Genomic DNA, 8711 nt, shown 5'->3' on the forward strand with positions numbered 1-8711 from the left:
TAAATACTTTTTACCTATCATAATATTTTAAAATCATATAGGTACATAATAAAGGAGGATGTATTCATATAACTTAATTTTACATTAGTTTCAATTTTGTTTCACTCTATTACATTTGATATTACGGAGTATGCTGAAATAATATTTATTTATTTTGCAAATAATAAAAGTCAAAGGGTTAACAGTCAGACTATTTGGTGAGTAGCTCCGAGAATCCAACCCTTTGGTTCAAACGTGGTTTATGTTTATTAGGTATCATGTTGAAATAAATAAACTAAAAACTTATTTAGCCAAAACATCCATCTGTACGTATATTGAATTTGAAATTAATTCGGGTTAGAGTACTTCCATATTATTATTATTATGATCTGTTTAAAAAAAAAATATAGAATATTCTTACGTTGATCATCCTAAATAATGTTAAACCATGGATTGTAAACGTGAATTTTAATCCAAGCTATTAAACGTAATAGTATAATAACTTTACGGGTACAGACAAACATTTTAATATTATATTATAACTGCAGTAAGTACATTACGTGGAATATGGACATTTTTAAAATCTTGACGTTCGAGTAAAAATTAATAAAATTATTACGAACAAAAGAAAAACATATTCACTCATTTCCCTAAAACGAATTTATGTCGTTTGTTGGTTGTTTCTTTTTTGCATCGAATCCATTTGTGTTGAGATTTTCAAATAGCAACGATTTTAAAACATTTTAAATGTCATATTCTTACACACATTTCAAAATGCATTATCCTGAACCATATATAAATATAAACACACGATTGAACAAACACAGAGTATTTTTTTTTTATTCTTACGTCATACATACGCATAGGTATATGAATATAATATTATTATTTGTACCTGAACATTGCATATTACATTATTATCATGGTGCGTGGGTATAATGGAATGAGTTAATTTAAGTTATTTTTTGAATGACTACCACGAAAAAAAATTGTCTACTTAATTTTTAAATACTAACCGAATATAAATTATTATTTTATATATTTTGTATCTTCAATCAGCTATGAAAAATTAAAAAAAAAACAGTATTGTTGTAATCGATATAGGTAGAAATTCTAGAAGTTTTTTTTTGTGGTTTGTGATGGTATTATCCGATGAACCGTAATATTGTATTTTATATTTGACATAATATCGTTGTACGTAAAACAATAAATGTCATGCACCCATAAATCGTTTGCATGGTGTCAGTGTAAGTCTCCACATCTCAAAGACAGGGCACATAATATATTATTATATTATATTGACGTCGAGTTTAGAGGAAGCTACGAACAAATAATATAAAAACCATCCACAGACAAGACGCGTACGACGATCGTACACCTAATCAGTAAGAAGAACACGACCACATTACATTGACGGACTGAGTTGTATGCATAACACGACTTCCGTTTACTTAAGTGGGCGTAGAATACATGTCATTCGAATACGAATACTACGGTATAGAATAACCATTCGATTCAAACAGACGGAATGTCTGACGGTCGTCTAATGTTGTCTATACGAAATATTTAAAATGAAAATAATTTGGTGGAAAAAAAATTGACGAATAACTATACGTCTTTACACGTACGGCGTTTAAACTGGTAGGTAATAGAGTGATTAAGTAATGCGAATAATGTGAAAGAATTATCGTGGAAGTCAATATTTTGGGAACCAATAGTACTGCTGTTATTGTATCATTATAATGGTTTTAATAAGAATTTAAATTAAAATTTTTATCCTAATACGTGTTAAATTGATTGATTCCGATCCTTTATAATGTTTTTATAATTAATTGAACCTTAAGAAAATGCCAGGACAAGTTATTTACACCATAGATATAATGTACAATAACTATAGATAGCCGTTATACTGTCTTTATAGTTTATACTATGATGTTGAAATCGGCCGCCCTATTTTATCAAGCAGGAAATGCCTACATTTATTCATATACATAAATACTATTGTATATAGATAATTCAGGTATGCTGTGTTTTGTAAACATTGTGTGCTTTGTAAATGGTGGTCGACTTCAATGAAAAAATGAGATGACTATCTTGTTATTGTATAATATAATATCTATGATTTACACATCAACGTACCTAGCCAAATATTAGAAACACTGCACGTCCGTGATCATATTTGAAACGATAGTTATGATAATTTGATGATCAATTCGATTTAAATTATTAATTGATAAACGTTTTTGAAATGACATAGTACCTACTTTATGAAAATTACATATCGAGATAACGATATGTTTTTAGTATATCAAAACCAAAAATTGTATTCTTTTATCGCAAGACTCTATCCTCTCATAAATTATAAAATATATTTACATTGGGGTGTAACAGACACAAATGACAAATGTTATTGACTAGGTACCTATCAATGTAAAAACTATTGTAAGCATTTTTTTTTTTATATATAAAATATAGAATTCTTATAGATAACCCGTTTTTTCTCGGTCATAAATTAAAAGATATGAAATACATTTGGTGCATTTCTGTTTGAGCTCTTATACTTTAGTTCACGGGCAAATCAGTGTCGGCGTAACTCGATTTACAATTGAGAGTCCCAACGAAGATGGTTAATCCACCTGTAATATATTAATATAGGTAGATATTTAATGTGATAAGATGGGATGATGTGATAACACAGTACACACTGACCATCACATCAATACAGCCAATGAACACGGTGTTCATATTTTCAGCTTTTCACATTGTGTTATTAATTATAATCAATATGTTTTTAAATAAAATAAACTTGTTAAACATTAGTTAGTGTTTATTTAATTCATCATAACACCTGCGTCTCTATCTCAATAAAGAATAAACATTTTCAATTTTGAAATGGACATTTCTTTACACATGACAACCGAAATATTAAATAACATTCCTTAACTGTTTTGTTTTTTTTTTGTTTAACCAATGGAAAGTAAAAATAAACAAAAAATTATTTTTAAAACAAAGTTCACTTATGTGATTGCAAAATGCACCTCATAGAGTCATAGAGGTTCGATTTCGGGATAAAAGTATAGTATATTATAAAACTCCTTACAAATAATCAATGACATTTTCACACGAAAACACCGTAAAATTTGATCCAGCAGATTCGAAAATTATCTCGGAAAATGAATAGATATTTTAATTTTAATTTTATCCATAGTAAAGAATCCCGAATCGATTATTATAAATGTTATTATTAAGTTGCGGAAAAATGTATTAACCATCAGCTGGTCCTGCGTGGCGTTGCATGCCCGTGACAAATTCTATTATGCATTATTTACCCGGTCTTAAACTCCGTTAGTAACTCAAACGTATTTTTAATATACAATAATTTGTGTGGTTTTGACCTTCAAGACAGGTCTGAAATGATATCCAATTATGATGACTATTTTATTTTCTGTAACCTGCAGTGAACACATAAATAGAAAATTATTCGTTTTTCGTGTGCCAACAAAGATTAGGTTGACACGGAGAAGTGTGAGAGCATCTTTAAAATGCAAAATTTAAAAAAAAAACAGCTTCCAGGTGCACATCCTTGTCCCTCGGGTATAGAATTACCAGTTACGTACCAAATTGCATAACCACGACTACTATAGACTCATCTGTGGATTGTTGACACCCACACGCCAAACATTTAATTTTATCATTATATACTTATATAGATTATAGACTACCGAATCTCCACCTGGAAACAATAATATGAAAACATACATTAAAATAGCAAGATGACGGTAGATTTTACACTCCATTTACCGTTGTTTTAACAGTTTATTGTTGACTCACTTTCTTCAGCTCTGTATTATACGGATGACGTTTACAACACGTAAAAATACCTATGTATGCGTAGGTAACTGCAGCGTATACCATGGTAGCATCCGCACGTCCGACAAAGACGCTACACGTGGTGATTTACGCCATTGGTTATATTGTATAAGTGTGGAATTTGTAACCCCGCCGGGGCATATCAAAATAAACGACTCGCAATAATTAGTTTCACTAAGGTATAAGCTCCATAGTTTTAATTAAGTTTTAACGTAAATACGCACAACCTCTGTGCGGTTCGTGTTTTCTCGTCATATTATTGCGTTCAGAAACTGCTGCACGAGTCAACGACAACGTCACGTTTGCCGACTGTTTTGTATGTAAAATATGTTGACCCTTACAATTTGGGACGGTTATGTTGTGAGGCGTGCGGCGAAAAAAAAAATTGTAATGATATAACATTACGCATGCAAATAAAACAATACCATATCTCGTAAGTAGTATAGGGTTAAATTGAAGACACGGTGAAACATAATTTCAAATAGAACCATATCAGATACCTATATAACTCTTGTTTAACTGGATACGCGTAGCTGACCAACTATAGGTTAGGTACCCATTCAAAATATTGCTGCAGGTACGTAATGCATTTGACTAAAATATTAAATTTAATTGTTACGTTAAATTATTAAATAATAATATGTATCGTACCATATACTATATTATATTATTTACATAATATCATTTATCGGAACTGATTTATTTCCCATGCATTATACATTTTAAGACTTAATGGAACATGAACAATGTTTTTAAATAATTAATAAATACTTCAAAGTCCACAGTCTACTATTATTTATAATATTATATACAACGCCTAATCTTATTATTATCATATTATTACATGTGCTAATCAAATATTAATACAATGTGGAAAATAAAATAATACATGTTTCACGTTCATCGAAATATCAATGAATATTTAATTTTACAATATTTATATATTATTATTATTGCTGTAGAATAATACTAATATAACAACTATTATATGATTAAACTGCAGAAGTATCTTCAAGATACGTAAGTACTGGAAAAAATCCTCACCTATTTATATATGATTAAAACATAAAAACAACACATTATTATATTTTTTTTGTATTAATCTAAAACGAATTGGTTGAACTCCAATTTTTCGACTGACAAAAATTATCTACCTACGTAATGTATTAAATGTTTTAATTTATGACAGCCAAATGCTTATTTATTTTTGTTTTCCTAAATGCTAAACAATAATAAGGTACCTATACGGCTTACCTATTGCTATAAATTATTATTTTAAAGAATGATCTTTACATTGTTATTTTAAATATGTATTCATATGAAAAACAAAAACATCGTTACTTCAATCCACACTTATATAGTTATATATGTTCAATATTGAATTATTAACTTGACTCCGTAACAACAAATTTATGTCAGAAAAATATGTCTAATGGTAAAATTAAAATAATTTAATGAGTTATATTATACGTTATACAAACACAAACATATAATACCTATTCAGAACATTATGTTTTCATTAGTGTTCTTATAAAAGTAAAATAAATTATTAAACGTGTTTCATGAATTTTATGAATAATAATGTATTATAAATTTATATAGTTACAGTTAAGCTGCTACTTATTTTAGAAAAAAAAACACGACCTACATTTTTTTTTACCTGTATTTCCCTTCGCTCTTATAACGTCATGTATTATGTATATTGGACATGCATATTTGTATAACTGTATACATATTGACCTTAATTTTTAAAAAAATTTACTTAAAAATGTACTGTATTAAAATCATCAATATACTTTACAAATAAATTTAATAAAAACAAAAAATTATATGATACAGTGACCAGGGGTTGGCCACTTGTTCCACTTCGCTCACGTCAGCACAGCATAGAGGTATAGGTACGTTGTGATAAAAATTCTGAAAAAAAAAATATAATAAATCATTGCATTTGGAAAACGATTCCATGCCGAGTTGGAGGTTGGTTTACCACGACCGCGACAGTTCACATATTTTGTACAAAATGTTTCGTCGGTTATAATATTATGTTCTATTTCCTTCCAACGAAAGAGATTATTGAAAAAATGGCAAAATGCGGACTTCTTAAAAATAACATCTAAACTGGTTTCCAACTTGTTTTAACAATGATTGTTCATCAATCTATATTCTATTTGACAAACACAATTCAGAATTTAATATATTTGATCCTAATGCGATACCTTATTCAACTATCAAATTCCCACAAATCACAATGGTAAACCCCTTTATATTTAAGTAATCACTAGCCGCTAATTTTAGAACTTTTGTTTGTGCTCGTACTAAGCAAACATTTACCAAAAGGCTCATAATCATCATCTTAAAGTCGATATGTTAAATAATTATCTCACTCTTTGATTTATAAAACGTTTACCTATTTGACTTTTATATTATTACTCGTAGTTTGTTTGTTATTTAAAACAACCAATTTTTTTAAATGTCTATGAGTTCATCAATTCAATATCAAATTAAACCTTTGATATCTGTTTATTATATTATAAAATATTGTGTTGATAACTTAGTTAAAATTGATTAAAATGTTTAAAATAGAAGTTTGACAAAAATATCAACCTATACAATATTCATTAAAATAGGATTATTGATTGTACACTGTATTCATTGTTTTAAAACGAGACGGTTTGGATTGATTTAAATGGTTAATCATTTTTTAGGGTTCCGTACGGTACATATTATTATTATTAAACAGGACCCTATTACTAATGTGGACCTAACCGTTAGTATTAATGACCCTCCCTGCCTTACAGAATAATAATAGTATATAATACAAATAATAATGACAACTCACAATTTGTCGGTGAACCGCTGGCCAGCTAGACAGCCTGTGCCTGTATAATAATTTTATAATTGACACATAACAATAATAAGTATGAATCACTTGTTATTCGAGCCAGACAATAATTTAAAAGGTAATTAAATATAGCCCTTATGGCCAAACAATGATAATATAACACTACAAAATATGCTTTCAATAATAATAATAATTTGGTGATTCGCACACGTAAAAAGTTGAACAAAGGTGACAATTTTCACTCACGCCATTTGAATACAAAATGAAAGAACGCGGCGATTAGCGTACGCGCAGTACTTATACACAAAATTATATCGGTGATTTGGGCACAATAAACTATAAACAATAAAAATGTGGCGATTCGCGCCCACGCGGGTTATAAAACACAATAAAAATTACAAAGCGATTAGCGCCTTCCAATACAATATTAAGATTTAACACTCCAACTCAATAAGGTACAATGAATTGATGGCAATTTGTGCCAAAAACTAAAAAATAGAGAAGGCCACGGCGATTCACGCTCGTGGATACTTCTCGCGTTGACGGTGTATTCAGACGGACTGGTTGTCAAATTGGGCGGCCGTGTTAATTATTTTCGTTCCAGCGAGACGGTGGCGGTTTTATATCGAGTCGCGCACAATCTACATATTATATAACTCACAATTCACGGCTGACACAATTAAACAAAAATAAAAACAATAATACAATAGAAATGGAATAATATAATAGTGTGTGTGAGTGTGTATGTGTAAGGACCGATCGGTGGCGGCACGGCGGAGCAGTACGCAGGCGTTATCAACAATTATTAGGCGTCGGCTTTAACAATATTTTACAATTTTATCGTAAGTACGTGAAAAAATGGGGATATCACTTTGAACCACTAAAAGTTTTTCGTTGGATTCAAGTATTAGATTTTCCGATTTGGAGTGACATTCAAGAAAGTTTTAAATATATTATTAAAAATAATCCAACACTGAAATTCGATGAAGATGAACTTTTTGACGAATTTAATCAAGTGATAAATGTAACGAAGGTTAAAATGCAAAACTGGAAAAATGGTTCAAAAGCCGAAGATAGGTGGTGTGAAATATTTAAAATTCTAGAAAAAATAACATTCCAATTAAATATTTTACGGTTATTTTAGATAGTATTCAATGGCTATTGCAGGAACTAACGCGTCGGTTGAAAGAGTATTTTCAATTACAAATGTTTTATGGACAGATGAGAAAAATCGATTTCTTGTGGACACAATTAGATCGATAATAATCGTAAAACAACATTTTAAAAATGTTTCATGTACAGAAATTCATACATTTCTTTAAGAACACCCACATTTTTTAAAACTTATTACTTCTTCAAAAAAATATGAAAAATCAAATAGTGAAGACATCTCTGAACAATCATCATCAAAATGAATTAATAAGTTTTTTAAAAAAAAGTAAAGTACATGAATTTAATCTTATACAGTGTTATCAAAAAATATGTTTTTTCACAATATATATATTGTATACAATGTATATATTAAGTATTAATTTAAAAAAAATTAAATTATTATTAATTTTGTCCTGTATTTTTTTTTTTTTTAATATGGTCACCCTAACCTAACGGGACCCTATTACTCCGCTGTCCGTCCGTCCGTCCGTCTGTCGCCAGGCTGTATCTCATGAACCGTGAAAGTTAGACAGTTGACATTTTCACAGATGATGAATTTTTGTTACCGCTACAACAACAACAAAAATATTCTAAAAATCTGTCAGAATATATATATTATAAGCAGTGTTGCCAACCAGTCGGGTCAGGGTCGGGTACGGGTGACGGGGCTGGCTGCGCCGCTGCGGGCTACGGGTACCTACGTCGTGTTCGTGGTATCTTTCGTAACCATTACCGAGGTGTACGTCTTTTGTGCTAATTTACATTATTATTATAATATACACACAGCGTTTGTGTCCATCAGCTCTCAGCCTGATATTTTAATGACATATTATTTTCTATAATCCTGTTTCTTTTAAGATTATATCAC

The sequence above is a fragment of the Acyrthosiphon pisum genome, chromosome X (genome assembly GCF_005508785.2).
Source record: "Acyrthosiphon pisum isolate AL4f chromosome X, pea_aphid_22Mar2018_4r6ur, whole genome shotgun sequence".
In the NCBI taxonomy this organism is placed as follows: domain Eukaryota; kingdom Metazoa; phylum Arthropoda; class Insecta; order Hemiptera; family Aphididae; genus Acyrthosiphon; species Acyrthosiphon pisum.